The sequence below is a fragment of the Balaenoptera physalus genome (assembly GCF_965194825.1).
Source record: "Balaenoptera physalus genome assembly, chromosome: 9".
In the NCBI taxonomy this organism is placed as follows: Eukaryota; Metazoa; Chordata; class Mammalia; order Artiodactyla; family Balaenopteridae; genus Balaenoptera; species Balaenoptera physalus.
In genome coordinates this window covers 51,669,916-51,688,165 of record NC_138888.1, presented here as the reverse complement: position 1 = coordinate 51,688,165, position 18,250 = coordinate 51,669,916, and the positions used below count along the sequence as shown (strand labels likewise).

General features: G+C 38.0%; 1 protein-coding gene across 2 annotated transcripts in view; it reads right to left on the bottom strand.

Moving 5' to 3' along the window:
* SNX3 (sorting nexin 3) overlaps positions 1-18,250 on the bottom strand; it is a 43,663-nt gene that overhangs the window by 8,635 nt on the left and 16,778 nt on the right. The gene's annotated exons all lie outside the window — the stretch shown is intronic.

Sequence of the window (18,250 nt, the reverse complement as noted above, 5' to 3'; positions counted from 1 at the left end):
CAGGGACTTAAAAAAAGTGGGGGGTTGGGGGAGGACCTGTTTGTCAAATTGATAATATGGCAAGCCTAGTTATGTTAATATAAGAAAATCATAAAGTTATTAAGATGACATTTTACCTTTAAATGTAAAAAAGTACATTTTTTACATGGCTGTTAAAAAAGTATTTTATTTATACTAGAATACAACTTTTATTTATTTATTTATTTATTTTATTTATTTATTTTTGGCTGTGTTGGGTCTTCGTTTCTGTGCGAGGGCTTTCTCTAGTTGCGGCAAGCAGGCGCCACTCTTCATCGCGGTGCGAGGGCCTCTCACTATCGCGGCCTCTCGTTGCGGAGCACAGGCTCCAGACGCGCAGGCTCAGTAGTTGTGGCTCACGGGCCTAGTTGCTCCGCGACATGTGGGAGCTTCCCAGACCAGGGCTCGAACCCATGTCCCCTGCCTTGGCAGGCAGATTCTCAACCACTGCGCCACCAGGGAAGCCCAGAATACAACGTTTAAAAATGCACATTTGTACATATGCTTTTGGATGTCATTCTGCCTGAGGTCAGTTACATAAATATAGGTCAGTTTTTCTATTTCAGTAAGCTGTAAAAATGTCAGGAGTGAGATGAAGCTAGCTCTGATTGCTATACAGTTTAGTATACAATGCTCATAGGGGAAACAGACCTTAACTACTTTGAAATGAAATACAAAATATTTTGTTATTATGACTAAATTAGATGTTTCATAGTGAAAGAAAAGAATGCAGAATTATTCTTAATAGTCTTCTTAAAAATGCGAGAAAACAGCAGGGAAAGAGTGCAATGCACTCTTACCACCAATAGGAAATTAGGAGTCATACACATAAGGTCCATCTATCCAGAGCTTACAGGCTGAGGGCAAGTTTAGGAACTGAAAACATAATGCCCAGTACCTTGAGGTTACATCGGAATGGAAGACTATTTTTACAAGAAAGAACGCAATGACTACTTCTGTCAAATTCTAAACTTAAAGTAATAAGAAAGATTTCTATTATCTTTTACTGATCCTAAAGAGAAAATATACTACCAAATACAATTTAAAATGGTTTACGATTGAGGGCTATTAGCAGAAGCTGTATACCACTACAATTTTATAATCAAGAATAGATTTTAAAATGCACATAATATCACAAAGTTGGTAGGGACAGAAATGACCTAACACAATTAATGCCATACCATACTGAAAATGCTATTTAATACTATATACTCTCAGATTATATTTTGTCCTTTATTCAGTCTTTACACTTGTAGAATGACAAACTGTTTTAAAGCTGAAAAGAAAAAGTGTCACCCGAAGGAAAGACTGGCTTCTTACAGGGACATCATCATCATGTAAAATTCACCCCTAAGAAAATTCCAATCATTTGTTAAACTTAATGCCACTAGTAAGTGTCATTCAGCAGAAGTAAAGCTTTTTATTCAGGACCGTAAACCCATTTTGCAGTGGTTTCAATTTTTTCCAACGTGTATTAACTTCTCTATGTAGTATACCTTATAGCTTGGAATCTTCTACAGATGCTATTGGGCATAACACTGTATAGGATTCAAGCACGAAACCAAATCTCACAAGAGGTTTAAAAGCACTTGAATTTTCTTTCCCAGGTAACCACAACATTTGTTCATTGTATTAATGACTAAGAGCAAAATTGCACCTAACAAGACTCTTATTATACTAAAAGTCAAGCTTATATTTAGAGATGCTGGCTTGCTGTACAGAGGGGTATTCTCACTCCCCACAGGGAATAAAATTAGGTCCCCTGGAGAGCAGGATGATAATTCCCAGAAAGAAAGCACTGGATTATTTCTCTCTAATTTCACCCATTGGCTTTTTAACCAAGTTCACCCTTCCGCATTAAAATATTAAGTCTTTGTAAGTGTCTAAAGATAGAAAGGCCTTTACAGAATTGAGTGTTTTCTGCAGGTGAGACTTTACATTTTGAATTCCCTCCTCTCAAATTACTTTACAAAAGGGATTAGCTGCTCTCTTTATTCAATATGTTAAGATCAAGCTTGTGAATAGAGTTCCCTAAGAATTTTCATACTTATGGGTACGGAAGTCTATAAAGTTAATCTCTGAAACAACATATCAAGCTTACAGGTACAATGTTGAGGGAAGAATGCCAATTCAGCTCATTTTACCTCCATTTTCCCTTTTGAACTTTTGACACAAGCATGATTATATCTGATTCACTTTAATAGACGGGTAGTCGGAGGGAGAAAAAGTCCATTCATTTCTATGATTAGCTAAGAGTTTGATAGATTATATATTAAAAAAGGATCATGGTTAGCTTAAGAAAATTTCATTGTTTTCTCAGCTGGTTATAATTTCTCTTTATATGAGGACTGCTTTCGAGTTTTTTGTATTTTTTTTAACATCTTTATTGGAGTATAATTGCTTTACAATGGTGTGTTAGTTTCTGCTGTATAACAAAGTGAATCAGCTATACATATACATACATCCCCATATCCCCTCCCTCTTGTGTCTCCCTCCCACCCTCCCTATCCCACCCCTCTAGGTGGTCACAAAGCACCAAGCTGATATCCTTGTGCTATGCGGCTGCTTCCCACTATCTAATTTACATTTGGTAGTGTATATATGTCAATGCCACTCTCTCACTTGGTCCCAGCTTACCCTTCCCCTTCCCCGTGTCCTCAAGTCCATTCTCTATGTCTGCGTCTTTATTCCTGTCCTGCCACTAGGTTCTACAGAACCTTTTTTTTTTTTTTAAGATTCCATATATATGTGTTAGCATATGGTATTTGTTTTTCTCTTTCTGACTTACTCCACTCTCTATGTCAGTCTCTAGGTCCATCCACCTCACTACAAAAAACTCAATTTCATTTTTTTATGGCTGAGTAATAGTCCATTGTACATGTGTGCCACATCTTCTTTATCCATTCATCTGTCGATGGACACTTAGGTTGCTTCCCATGTCCTGGCTATTGTAAACAGAGCTGCAATGAACATTGTGGTACGTGACTCTTTTTGAATTATGGTTTTGTCAGGGTATATGCCCAGTAGTGGGATTGCTGGGTCATATGGTAGTTCTATTTTTAGTTTTTTGAGGAACCTCCATACTGTTCTCCGTAGTGGCTGTATCAATTTACATTCCCACCAAGAGTGCAAGAGGGTTCCCTTTTCTCCACACCCTCTCCAGCATTTATTGTTTGTAGATTTTTTTTTTAAACGCGTTGTTTACTTTGTTTATTTATTTATTTATTTTTGGCTGTGTTGGGTCTTCGTTTCTGTGCGAGGGCTTTCCCCAGTTGCGGCAAGCGGGGGCCACTCTTCATCGCGGTGCGCGGGCCTCTCACTACCACAGCCTCTCCTGTTGCGGAGCACAGGCTCCAGACGCACAGGCTCAGCAATTGTGGCTCACGGGCCCAGTCGCTCCGCGGCATGTGGTTTGTAGATTTTTTGATGATGGCCATTCTGACCGGTGTGAGTGATACCTCATTGTAGTTTTGATTTGCATTTCTCTAATGATTAGTGATGTTGAGCATCCTTTCGTGTGTTTGTTTAGAGTTTTGATAAAGTCACATCAAGTAATTCTTAGTATTATTTGCCCATTATTTTTAGAGTGGTAAGTGTGCCTGTTAACTTCTCCCCGATCATCACAAGGACTTGCAATTCAACTTGATCAAAATACAAATGAAAGATGCTGAGGTTTTTTGTTTAAGCCACTGGACTATCCCTGTTGATTACAAACTCTCATGATTGGTCACTTTCAACTTATTTAACCCTTATAAAATATTCTATTTTGGTTTTCTAAAGAGAAAAGAGTAAGGATAATTTGTTTCCCCTACAGTTTTGGGAGGATGCAACTATTACTACAGTTTAAGGGCATCTATAAAAGGGCATAGTGCTAGATAAGATGAGGACTATAACAATGAGTAAGATGCAGTCCCAGCCCTTATGAAGCTTATGTTAGGTTATAAGATAAGCATATAAAAAGTTAAATTTACATGGTTAAAAATATTATACACCATAAACAAAAAGTTGAAAGACCACAAAAAACTGTAGACAAATATATACAATAAAAAACAAAGAAATAATTTCATTAAAATGTAAAGAACTTAAAAACTAATGAAAGATGAATAACCTGACAAACAGAACAGGCAGAACACACAAAAACTATGTCAATAATGTTCAACCTCACTCACACAAGAAATGCCAGTCAAAACACTAAGATCCCATTTTCATTTGTCAGACAGGCAGGTATTAAATTTTAATACCCAATGATGGTGAAGATAGATAGGCATCTAAAAAACTTGCTGATAATAGTGAAAACTGGTACAACCTTTAAGGAGGGTGTTTTGGTGATATCTATCACTCTTTTAAATGCATTTATCTTTTTTTTCTTAGTTTAATTAAAATTTTTTTTCAATTAATTAATTTATTTATTTATTTTTGGCTGCATTGGGTCTTTGTTGCTGCACGCGGGCTTTCTCTAGTTGCGTTGAGCAGGGGCTACTCTTTGTTGTGGTGTGTGGGCTTCTCATTGCAGTGGCTTCTCTTGTTGCGGAGCACGGGCTCTAGGCGCGCAGGCTTCAGTAGTTGTGCTACGCAGGCTCAGTAGTTGTGGCACACAGGCTTAGTTGCTCCACAGCATGTGGGATCTTCCCAAACCAGGGCTCGAACCCGTGTCCCCTGCATTGGCAGGCAGATTCTCAACCACTGTGCCACCAGGGAAGTCCCAATGCATTTATCTTTTGAGCCAACAATTCCACCAGGAATTAATCCTACAAATATTTCCACATATGCAGAAAGGTATCAGTGCACAGAAATTTACTTTAGCATTGTTTATATAATAGCAAAAAACAAAAATAATACAACACACACACAAAAACCCAGAAAACTAAAAATCTTATTAAACTGTTACAAATATAAAATGAATTATTATACAGCTTTTAGAAAATATAACTCAGCCATAGACTGATCAAGAAGCCTGCCTGAGACGTGTAAAGTATAAGAAGTTTCAGAACAGTATCTATCTACAGTATGATACCATTTGTATAAAGAAAAAAGAAAAAGCATAAAGGAACTGATGATTGGTTTGGTCAGTACTCCTTTAACACATGGAGTCAGTCATACTACAGGAAGACAGTTGAGAATGGTGAAAATAGTGTGAACTACATGCAGAGAAGAAAGAAGTATATTTAGGAAGTAATTCTTGTATATTCTAAACCATAGGAGATGATGGGAATTAAAACTGAAAAGCCTGAATGTCTGGCTAAGGTATCTTCCTGTGAGCACCAGGAGTTAACAAACATCTCTGAAGAGGAAAATATCTTTAAGTCAAAAAAGTATAACAGAGAAGTTACTATGAATTCAACAGATTAGCTACATGTACTACTAAGGGGCAGCATGAAAACAGATGGTTCTATTCTCACCACACACAAAAGCATTTTTTTGGTAACTATGTATGATTCTGGATATTAACTAGACTTATTGTGGTGATCATTTCACAATGTATACAAATATCAAATCATTATGTTGTACACCTAAAACTAATACAATGTTAGATGTCAGTTATTTCTTAAAAAAAGAAAAAGGTTGGTTCTAGCTACTTTTAAGTTTTATCTGCTTGAAGAATATGGAAAAGAGACAGACAACTGAGGCAAATTATAGCAAAAATTCTTCAGAGGTTTTCTTTTGGATATCATTTAAAATGCTCTTGACTTATCCAGAGACAAATAAAGTGCTGCATTCTGAAACTAAACGTAAATCAGACTTAACTATGGTTAACTTAAGATGACTAAAACCTCTGAAATTTAAAAGGCAAGATTTAGTATTTTCTCATCCTTACATTCATATTTTCCTCCTAATTTCAAGAAAAGTTGCTCTAGGGACTTCCCTGGTGGTCCAGTGGGTAAGACTCCGTGCTCCCAATGCAGGAGACCCAGGTTTGATCCCCGGTAGGGGAACTAGATCCTGCATGCATGCTGCAACTAAGAGTTCACATGCCGCAACTAAGAAGTCTGCATGCCGCAACTAAGAGCCCGCATGCCACAGCAAAGATCCCATGTGCCACAACTAAGACCTGGAGCAGCCCAAATAAATAAATAAATAAATAAAAAGGAAAAAAAAGAAAAGCTGCCCTAGTTGCTCAAGCTGAGCATAAACTAGAAACCACTGTTTTCCTCTAGCTATGGTTCATTTTACCTAACAGGTAAAAGTGTCAAACTCAGCCATTTGTATGAAATAACAATATTTGAGGAACAGTGACCAGAGACAGGCAAGATCAGAGACAAGCAAAACTAAAGTCCATCATTAGGCAGGAACCATAAACTAAGACACAGCCGTCAGCTATTTGTGTAGGTATGTGTTATTAGTAAATGCTGAAGGTGAGCTTAAGTAACCTTGGCCTATTTTAGACTTTTCAGTTTCATTCATGGAGTTATGAACGTTCTGCAAAGCAAAGACAGAGGCTCCTATAAATATTTACATCAACTATTGTCATACATGTAAGAAATCACAAATTAACCATAATTTAAAGCTATGTCAGGGCTATGGCCCAAACTAACACTTAAAAAGCAGAGAATTATAATCATCTGCCCCTCAAAAAGTTAAGTTGGTTGCCTGGAATCCATAAAGTCTATAAAAACTATTCATTCTACATTGAAAATATGCTTTTAGTAATCATTATAAGCCAAATACTAGTTAAATGTCACCACTACTTAATAACATTTCTCTGGAAAACTATAAAATAGGTTACCTATATTAACAAGGGAGGCAAAAGCTGAGAATACAACAAGAGTGATCAGATCTGGCACTGAAAGGAGCTTTTAAAGTCATATCTAAATATAGAACATAATATTAAAAAGTCAGAGCTAAGAAAGTCAATCCAAAATCTCTACTCCATATCCTATTCCTGCTACTGAAGTCAAAGACGTCTTCTTCAACCTGGTTATGCTTCAGAATTACCTGAGTAGTTTAAAACAACTTCTTAAATGAAGAATAACACAAATAGAGAAAAGTGCACAAATACATTGAGGGTACAGCTCAATAAATTTTCCAGTGGTAGTAATCTGGGTAGTCCTAAAACAAAACAAAACAAAACATGGGGCATCCCTGGGGGCGTAGTGGTTAAGAATCTGCCTGCCAATGCAGGGGACATGGGTTCGAGCCCTGCTCCGGGAAGATCCCACATGCCACTGAGCAACTAAGCCTGTGCGCCACAACTACTGAGCCTGTGCTCTAAAGCCCGTGAGCCACAACTACTGAGCCCACGTGCCACAACAACTGAAGGCTGCGCTCCTCAACAACAGAAGCCACCTCATGAGAAGCCTGCGCACTGCAACAAAGAGTAGGCCCCGCTCGCCGCAACTAGAGAAAGCCCACGTGCAGCAACAAAGATCCAATGCAGCCCAAAAAAAATAAATAAATAAATATATTAAAAATAAAGAATCAAGCACTGCCTCATTATTGCTCTTTTTTTTAACGTTTAAAGTTTTTACTGATTTGACACAAAACGAAGATAACATAAAATTCTTTACAAGATTCACACTGGTAACAAATTGGTTAAGGAATGTCAGTTCAGAGTATTTAAGCTTAACACTGCACAAAGAAAATTCAAAATGCCCATAAATATGACAATTCATAAAATGAAAGAAACTTGATAGAGACTTCCTAAATTTGACAAGCCCCAAAATCTACATGGCATTACAAATAATGATATATGACACTATTTTTTTCCTAAACTATCATTAGTAAAGAACAAAATTTTATTCTCCATGCTGGAGGAAGGAATGTAATTTTTAAAAATTTTTTGTATGTAAAATATTATAAAATTATTGTCATATGTAGAAGTGATCGAGTATGCAACAGCAAAAACCTCAAAAAAATATAGAATGGTGTTAGGCAGTTAGTAAAATTATGTTAATTTCTGAATTTTGTGACATCAGTAATATTCTGCAGTTTTCTTTTTTTAATTGAAGTATAGTGGATTTTCAATATTATATTAGTTTCAGGTGTACAACAGAGTGGCTCAAAATTTTTATAGATTATACTCCATTTGTTATTATAAAATATTGGCTATATTCCCTGTGCTGTACAATATATCCTTGTAGTTTATTTATATATGCCTTATCTCTTTAGTCTCCTTCCATCTAGAGCAATCCTCCTGCCCTTTTGCCATTTAAGACATTGGCAATTTTAAAGAATGTATCTGAGATACATTATACACTTGAGTTTGTCCTTTTCCTCATGACCAGTTTCATGTCGTTCATTTTTGTCAGGAATGTCCTTACAGAAGGAATGCTGAAGCTTTCTCAGTGCCCAACATCAGAAAGCACGTGATGTCAGCTTGTCCTATTATTGGATCACTTGGTTAAGGTGAGGTCAGCTAGATTTCTCCCATGTAAAGTTACCTTTTTTCCTCTTTATAGTGAGTTTTTTTTTTATTCTTGCACTTACCCTTCATAATAAAATTCAGTGCCATTTGGAATTTACCCAGCTAAATTTAAAACTTATAGAACTGGCAGAGCACAGAATGAATTCTTCTTGGAGAATTCACATTTTTAGGTGAAATTACTTGCCTGGCTTTAACCATTAAGAGAGAGACTGGCTTACTGCAGGAAAGCCCTACTCTCTGCCAAATACAGTGTGAACATGCAGATGTGTAAGTACATTATGTTCACAATTCGTTGATTCAGAAAAATTAAGAAGACTTATAGTCTACTTGGCTAGAATGAAGCCATGCATATTTGTTACTTGTCCTATGCAAAATTCAGGGCAATTCTCAAGCTTCTGTGTAGCTTATGAAAAGGAGATGGACTAATCACTGAATAAGAAACCTGGGGCATTCAGAAAACTAGAAAAGAACAAGACTAACCACTTGAAGAGAACCATTCAATATTATTTTATTGCTCTTTATTTTTCCTAATAATACACCAGAAACAAAACTGCAAAGGGATGAAATGTTATGAGAGAGGCCTATATGCCTGATACTCTTTTTTTTTTTTTTTCTTTTTCTTTTATTTATTTTATTTTTGGCTGTGTTGGGTCTTCGTTTCTGTGCGAGGGCTTTCTCCAGTTGCGGCAAGCAGGGGCCACTCTTCATCGCGGTGCGAGGGCCTCTCACTATTGCGGCCTCTCTTGTTGCGGAGCACAGGCTCCAGACGCGCAGGCTCAGTAGTTGTGGCTCACGGGCCTAGTTGCTCCGCGGCATGTGGGATCTTCCCAGACCAGGGCTCGAACCCGTGTCCCCTGCGTTGGCAGGCAGATTCTCAACCACTGCGCCACCAGGGAAGCCCCTGCCTGATACTCTTAAAAGGCTATTTATATAAAACAGAAACCAGTCATTTCCCACAAGGTATTACTAATCACATAGGGTAAAATCATCAGGAATCCAAACAGACATTGTATACTAAAGAACAGATTTTGAAACCATGGTATAGAGCTCTAAAACAAATGCTCCCTTCATGTTCAAGCAGAGGAAATGGCCACATTATTGGTCTCCATAAAGCTAGGTCTTACGCACTTACACAGGCTGACCTATTAAAGTCAGCAGCTCACAGATACCCTATATGTAACCTGATTATCACTGATAACCAAGCAGAAAACCAAGCCTCAAAACGTGGTCACCTGAATATAGCTTAACAATAGATATTAGAAAAATGTTTACTAGGTGTTTCTAGTATTTCTTCAGATAGTGTCATGTGTACATTTGAAAAAAGAGACTGGCAAAGACATCAAAAGTATACTCAATAGACCATACTCTATTCAACCAATCCTAAGAGATGTAAATGGATGCCTCACTACAGTTCTCATTAAAAGGTTGTATTTCTCCAAATATCTACATCTAGAGATAAAGGATAAGCTGAGAAGTGCTTAAGCTATTACCTCGCCCTTCAGTACTTTTGATACTTGTTTTACCCAAACTGGAACAGCATGAATAACTGGAGATATGGTTTATAACCTAGATGAACTCTAAATATGGCTTGGGAGAAGTCATTGAAGTGAAGAATAAGCTTTTAGTCTGGAGAACCTTTGAAATGTAGATTGTCATTAAGCCAAGCAAGGTATTTAGTTTAGTTTCTTTCTTTCTTTTTTTAAAAAATAAGGACGTGGCCTTCCTGTGATACAATTTCCCGTTATTTTAAAAGAAGTATCCTTTATGGTATAATTTCTGAAACAGTAGAGAAGAAATTATCTAGACTGGTTTAATGTATAAACCAAGTAATTCCAAATACTTTTCCTACTTTGTCCATATTCTTCATTTGTGAATGGCAACAAGATTCATTTGTGAGTTCATGCAAGGTTTTCAATGAACAACCTTTAATGGAATTGTGCAGTAATAATTCTACTGTAAAGGACAATTTGTTCTTAATAGTTCATGAACACTTACATAATCCTACAGGCTTCTGCTGAATGAAAACAGCCTATTAACAGGGTAACCTTTTTTGAACAATTTTTAAAGTGCAAAACAACTTTCTATCTCTTTCCAACGTGCCTAATTGTAAGAATTGCCTCAAGAGGTTTTATATTTTTTTAAATTTACTTAATTTATTTATTTTTGGCTGAGTTGGGTCTTCATTGCTGCACGCGGGCTTTCTCTAGTTGTGGCGAGCGGGGTCTACTCTTTGTTGCGGTTCGCAGGCTTCTCATTGCGGTGGCTTCTCTTGTTGCAGAGCACGGGCTCTAGGGCACGTGGGCTTCAGTAGTTGTGGCACATGGGCTCAGTAGTTGTGGCTTGTGGGCTCTAGAGTGTGGGCTCAGTAGTTGTGGCTCATGGGCTTAGTTGCTCTGCAGCATGTGGGATCTTCCCGGACCAGGGATCGAACCCATGTCCCCTGCATTGGCAGGTGGATTCTTAACCGCTGCGCCACCAGGGAAGCCCTGGACACTATCTTAATTCTTATATCTTATCATATATCATAAGATATATCATATCTTACCACCAGGGAAGTCCCTCAAGAGGTTTTAAACATACTCCCATCCCCACAAACTCCAAATGCCCTCATCTAGAGAATCTCATTCAAATGAGTATGGGTTGGAATCCAAACATCAGTATTTTTAGGTGATTCTAAGGTGCAACCAGGGTCAAGAACCACTGCCCTAGACTTACTAAGTGTGAAACAGGGTAGGGGGGGGTACTGAGGAATCTGTATGGTCACCAGTGATTCTAGTTTAGCCAGGACAGATAAGGGCAGTATTTTACCTCCTCAAGGATAGTGATCTGGAACTAACACTATGAGAACACTGAACTGGAAACAGGATGCAAAGTCACTGTAAGTAAAACTATAATGTAGAAACCAGTGAAAGAATATTAGTTAAGAAGCTCTTTTCAGTAAGTGTATTTTAAACTTCAATATATGCATTACCAGGCACATATGGACTACAGAGATCTAAAAAGGACACCCTCCTTAAGAGATATTTACAGCATAAAACTGGTGGGTAGAGGGAGGACAGCAAAGTAGTCTTCCAAGATTTATTACCTTTAGCAGTTACAACCATAATTCATCACAGACTTACTGTTTAGATAAAAGGGTAGAAACCTGCACTAGAGTAATCAGCGTAGAAATGAAATAGACATAAAACATACACACATGAATATATTAGGTTAAGTCTGCATGGCAGGCTCATAAAAAGTATCCTTACCAAAAAAAAAAAAAGAACAATGGTACATGCTCATTTGCAGGTATGTCATTTTGATACATTACTGACCCTTGAACAATGCTGGGGATTAGTGGCGCTGACCCTCCTGAGAGTTGAAAATCCAAGTATAATTTATAGTCGGCCCTCTGAATACATGGTTCCTCTGTATTTGCGGTTCTGCAAACATGGATCCTGTAGTACTGTAGTATTTACTATTGAAAAAAATCCGTTAATAGGTGGACCCATGCAGTTCAAACCTATGCTGTTCAAGGACCAACAGTATATCCTTTCAGACTTCCATATATACAAATTTTATTCTTATTAAAAATATCAGCTTCTCATTTGATATCGTTAACATGATTGTATACAGTCATCATCTATATGAGAGACAGTATAGTACAATGGTTAAAGCATGCAGCTCTGGAACCAGACAATCTGGTTTTAATCCCAACTCAGGCATTAATCAGCTATCTGACCCTGGGCAAAATGCTATGGATGAGAGCTAGATGAAGCCTTAATATAGATCCAGGGAACTGATATACCGTCTTTAGGACAAACCTCTGAAGGTAAAATTACTGGGCTAAAAGCTATGAATGTTAAGGCTTCAAAATGTCCTCCAGAGAGGCTACTTTGCTGTAGACTAAGGAGGTACACAACTGTAGCAGGCTATTACTTTGGTGGCCTACAATAAACAATGCCTCTCGGTATCTTTCTTTCTGTATCCTCCATATCTTTATGTATCCTCTCCCATATCAGCCTGGCCATGTAACTGCCTTTGATCAATGGTATATTAGCAAATATCTATTGATTACAATAGGGCTCGTCCTCTTGGAACGCTTCTTCATAAAGACATTGTCTCTTGGAACCCAGCCACCGTTATTCTATTAGAAATCTAACTATCCACATGGAGGAAAACTCAGGACCTGATCATCAGCCCCAGCTTATCTCCCAGATGGTAGCCAGCACCAACTTGCCAGCTAGCTATATGACTGAGTCATCTTAGAAATAAATCCAGCCCCAATCAAGCTGCTCCAGTAGATATCAAGGAGAACAGAGATAAGCTGTCCCTTCTTAGATCTGACCAAACTGTAGAACTGTAATAAAGTGAAAGTAAATTGTTGTTTTAAGCCACCAAATTTGGGAGTTTTGTTACACAGCAATAGATAACTGAATCAGTAACCTGACTTTGGTAGAGTCATGCTAATAATCAAGAAGAGACTGAGAGGATAGTATTTCATATATAAAAATGTGATACCTAAAGAGCGAATAGACTTAAAAAATGTTTAAACTCTTTGCTGTTTACTTTTTTGCTTCCTTATCAGCTCTTGACTATTTTCTGAGTTGCTGAAGTTCCCAGAAAATCCAAAAGATTTTACTGATTCTGGATTATTCAGCAAAGGAAGTGTTCCTCCATAACTTAAGAAGCTGATCAAATGAGCTGAACCTGAAGATTTCCTACTCTGAACAAAGGCAAAGTTTTAAAATAATGGTTATAATTTAAGATTGAGTTGCTTTCTCTACAGTAACTTGATATATCTCTAGGAATAGATAGTATGAAATAGTTTGCCACCAATATTATAAAAGAATGAAGCTGAGGTGTTTCTTCAAAGAACTACCTGGAAAACTATAAAAAACATCAAAGAGGGTATTTAATAAGTCTTAATTCTCTAAGACATGAGTGATCCCCATAGTAATAGACTCCTTTCTCTTCTAGTCAGAGTAATTAGCTATAGTAAGAGCAACTAGACAATGATATTAAACACTATATACATGCATGCTTTAAATTTACAAATTGATAGCAGTATCATTACAATATTTTATTCCTTTCATAAAGCTGCACAAAGAATGATTATTGTTCTAGTAACCTGAAAGTACTCAAATCACTAATGCAAAATCTTTTTATCAGAAATAGTAAGTAACTCTCTAAGAATCCTCATAATATACCATGACTAACAGCACAGGTCATAAGAGGATTTGTAACTTGTCATCAAAGGTTTCAATACATTAATAATTAGGTCAGTATAATTTTAAAAAATTTCTGGTCAGCAGATCCTCTTTAACTTAGGTGTAATCAGTGTTTGAGGTAGGGCTGGAAAGCAAGGCATTCTGGTTCTTTCCCTTATAATTTAGGTTCATTTCAGAGTACTCTGTCTAGCCTCTTTTCTTCTCATACTTTCCCTTCCATGACCTCTCCTCCAAGCTGTGTTGTGAAGTTTGTAAGAAAAGGAAATCATTCCAGATCCTTCACCTTTAGCCCCCGAACCCTACTTGAAACCCTATAAATATTTAATATTTATAAATATTAATTATGAAGTCTCATAAGCCATTAAACTGATGTTAGAATGCTAATAAGTATACAGAATAAAAGGCATTTACTGAGACTCTACCATGAACGCTGACTAAGTATATTGACATGGTCCCTGACTTAGATTTTATACAGACAAGGATAGGTTAGGGTTAGGAGGTAGACACGAAGGAGAGTGGAATACCATGGGGCAGTTTCTGTGAGATAGTACTCAATTTGGGGAGTACATTATGATAAAGACATGTATGTACAACCTGTCAAAGGCCTTAAAGCTAAAAGAAAAATTTTCTAAGTATATTTTCATGGCTGCTTACATCATTATGTATCAAAAGTTTTCAAGTTTAGATATGGATGAAAAGTTTAAAGTCCCCGTTTCTTCCATTCACTTAAGGTATTCAAGGTAACAGCCATTAAGGTTGTATCTCAGAGAGAGACATAAGGTTTAAATAATTGTTGTAACACTTTTAGTGGTGGAAGTTCCTGACATGATACATTGTTGGGGGAACAAAATGCAAGCAAATATATATGAGCATATATACATTCATTCAGTATTTCCTTTGTATGACTGTAGACTTAGCATAATAGAAGCTAATCACAAATCTGTGACAATGATTTCTGATTCCTGGAAGCAGCAAACAAACAAACAAAAAACCAGATAAATTAATCAAGCAGACCTGGGCTCAAGCCCTTCTCTGGAACTAAACAGTATGACCCTGTCAAGTTACTTTCCCCCTCTATATCTGAGTTGCAGTATCTTTAAAATGAAGATACTGCCACTTAGCTCAATTAAATAGGAACTATTATTACTTCACACATATTATCACTTATTGGATATGCAGTGTAAAGTTTCAATTTATGGCTGAAGAAACTCAAAAAGAGGCGATATGAAACTTGTTCAAGGTCACATGTCTACTAATAGGCAAAGAGATAGAGAGGATTCTTACCTATGTTCAAGGTTCATGCTCTTAAGGAACACTATGGTTAGAGTACCTGACCCAGAACATATGTTAAATAAAAAAGGTTAAAAACTCTACTAAAGGGACTTCCCTGGTGGTCCAATGGTTAAGAATCCACCTTCCAATGCAGGGGACATTGGTTCGATCCCTGGTTGTGGAACTAAGATCCCACGTGCCGCGGGGAAACTAAGCCCGTGTGCCACAACTAGAGAGTCCACGCACTCTGGAGCCCATACACCACAACTAGAGAGAAGTCCACATGCTGCAATGAAGAGCCTGCATGCTGCAACTAAAACCCGACACAGCCAAAAATAAATAAATAAATTTTTAAAAATCTACTAAACATTTAATAAACAGTTCAACAACTACTATGTGCAAAGAGCTAAGTAATACTTGGTTACGAGGCTTTTAAAAATATTTAAACATTGCATAAAAAGTGCTTCTGAGCACCCATAAATTAACATTAAATCATAATAATATGAACTAACAACACTGTAAATCAACTATACTCCAATATAAAATAAAAGTTAAAAAAACTTTTATTCACATATATACACTAATATGTATAAAATGGCTAATAAGAACCTGCTGTATAAAAAAATAAATAAAATTCAAAAATTCAAAAAAAAAAAAAAAAAAAGAGTACTTAAAAAAAAAAAGTTAAAAGGAGGGCTTCCCTGGTGGTGCAGTGGTTGGGAGTTTGCCAGCCAGTGCAGGGGACATGGGTTCAATCCCTGGTCCGGGAGGATCCCACACGCCGCGGAGCGGCTGGGCCCGAGCGCCACAGCTGCTGAGCCTGCACCCTAGAGCCCATGAGCCACAACTACTGAAGCCTATGCACCACGACTACTGAGGCCCGTGTGCCTGGAGCCCAGGCTCCGCAGCGGGGGAGGCCACCGCGGTGGGAGGCCCACACCGGGGCAGGGGGTGGCCCCTGCTCACCGCAGCTAGAGAGGGCCTGCGCGCAGCAATGAGGACCCAACGGAGCCAAAAATAAAATAAATAAATTTTAAAAAACCCAAAAAACCCATAATGCGTAAAACCTTGTTTCTTTAAAATATGGAACCTAAAAGAAAGGTGTAATGTGTGGACTAAAAATGTCACCTGCCATATCAGAAACAAAGGATGTTGAGGTCATCAAACCATCAGCCACTGCAGCCACAGTCCACCCCCCCTCCCCCGCCCCACACTGTGCACCCTCAAGGGATTCAGGATGGAGAAAAACAGGATACTGGTCTTAGATAGTTAAGGTGCATATCAAAGGAATGATTTCAATGAGCCCAGACTCTTGCATCTTCCCATACATAAAAAGCGCTAAATTCATTAACTTGATGTCTGTTTGTCTTTAATTAATCTTTTGATGTTCCAACTACCTGGTATTTGTTGCAAAAACTCCTATGTATCCTAGCTCCTCCCTTACCTCTATGGAACAGTCCCTCAGAGCTATCTGAGAGGCTGCCTCCTGGGCTTGTCTTCAGCAAGTCTGCAGAATAAACCATAGTTCTCATCTTTCAGGTTGTGTTTTTTTTATTTTTTTTTCAGTCAACAAATGTAAAAAGATAAGGGTGGAACTGCTGGAATGGTGGGGTAAGGAGCTTGGTAAACGCTCTCCCTCCAAAAAAATCAAAGATAAAACTAGTAGTTCTACCAGTGAGGCAAGCTGTGCAAACCAGCACCATTGCTGCTAGAGGGAGACAGATCACTGATCACGAGTAGAATGCAGAAAAGTTCCATATACAGGGGTGTTGTTAACAATAGTGATCTTGGTGGCAAACAATTGGGGAAGGCCAATACTGCAGTAGACCAAGGTTGCAGTACTGACTGGGGCAAGAAACAAATCAGCAGACTTGCCAGAATTTTAGCAGGGATATCCTGAGAATGGCACAGCAATGACAGGCCTTGATAAGCTCTCACTTACCCCTGGTGGTCTGAAAGGCTATGTGCTTGCACAAAGCTGTATGCAAAAGACTGGTGAGGACCCTCATTATCCATACACCTGTAACTGAGTATGAGGTCTTTCAGAGATACAGGAGAGAGAAAGACATGCTGAAACAAACTGGTAACCTGGCTGTACTTTCAGTTCCCCAACCTACATACGAATACACTAGCAAAGGGCAGAAGCCTTACTAGCTCAAGGTGTTTATGCAGAACCTCTGACCAGTCACTGACCACTAAAGCAGTCCTGATCCAAGGGTGACCCTCTAGGAAGCCAGGCTTAAAACATACACACACACACACACACACACACACACACACACACACACACACACACACACACACAGAGAGAGAGAGAGAGAGAAGAAAAATATCAGCAACTGCAAACTACAGACTTAGTGCAGGCAAGTCCTTAAAAAAAATAAAGATATAGCATCAGAGCTCCCCTGGGAGGAAAGCCAAGAGGTGATCTAGCTTAACAGTCTCTAAAATGTATCATCTAAAATGCTTGGTTTAACAAAAAAATTATAAAACATGCAAAGAAACAAGAAAGTGTAACCCATATGGGGGTGAAAACAGTCAATAGAAACTGTCTCTGAGGGTGTTCAGTTGTTGGACTAAGCTGACAAGGATTTCAAAGCAGCTATCACAAATATGTTCAAAGAACCAAAGGAAACCATACTTACAGAATTCAAGGTATGATGACAATGACTCAATGAACAGAGAATCTCAACAAAAAGAGATTATAAAGAAGAACCAAATTGGAATTCTAGAGTTGAAAAGTACAATAACTGCAATGAAAAAGTCACTGGAGGGGCTCAACAGCAGATCTGAACTGGCAGACAACAGAATCAACAAATCTGAAGATAGATCAACCAAATTTTCTATTCTGAAGAACATACAGGAAAACAACAACAACAACAAAACAGTCTCAGAGACCCGTGAGACTCCACCAAGCATACCAACACAGGTGAAACGGGAGTCTCACAATGAGACAAAGAAGAATAAATAATGACTGAAGACTTGCCAAATTTGACTAAAATCTTTAATCTGCACATCCAAGAAGCTCAATGAATTCCAAGTAGGAGAAACACAAAGAGACTCTATACACATCATGGTAAAAATGTTGAAAGACAAAAACAAGCAGAAAATTTTGAAAGTAGCAAGAGAAAAATGACTCATCACATACCCCCCAATCCCCCACAATAAGATTAACAGCTGACTTCCCCCTGAAACCATGGGGACCAGGAAGCAGTGGAATATTCAGAATGTTGAAAGAAAACACAACAACAAATAATTCTGTACCTAGCGTAGTAGACAGAATTCTGACACGGCCCCCCAAATTCCCACCCCATGGTGTACACACCTCCTTTTAAGTGTGGGTGAGTCCTATGGATGTCACTTCAATGATTAGATTACATTTTCTGAC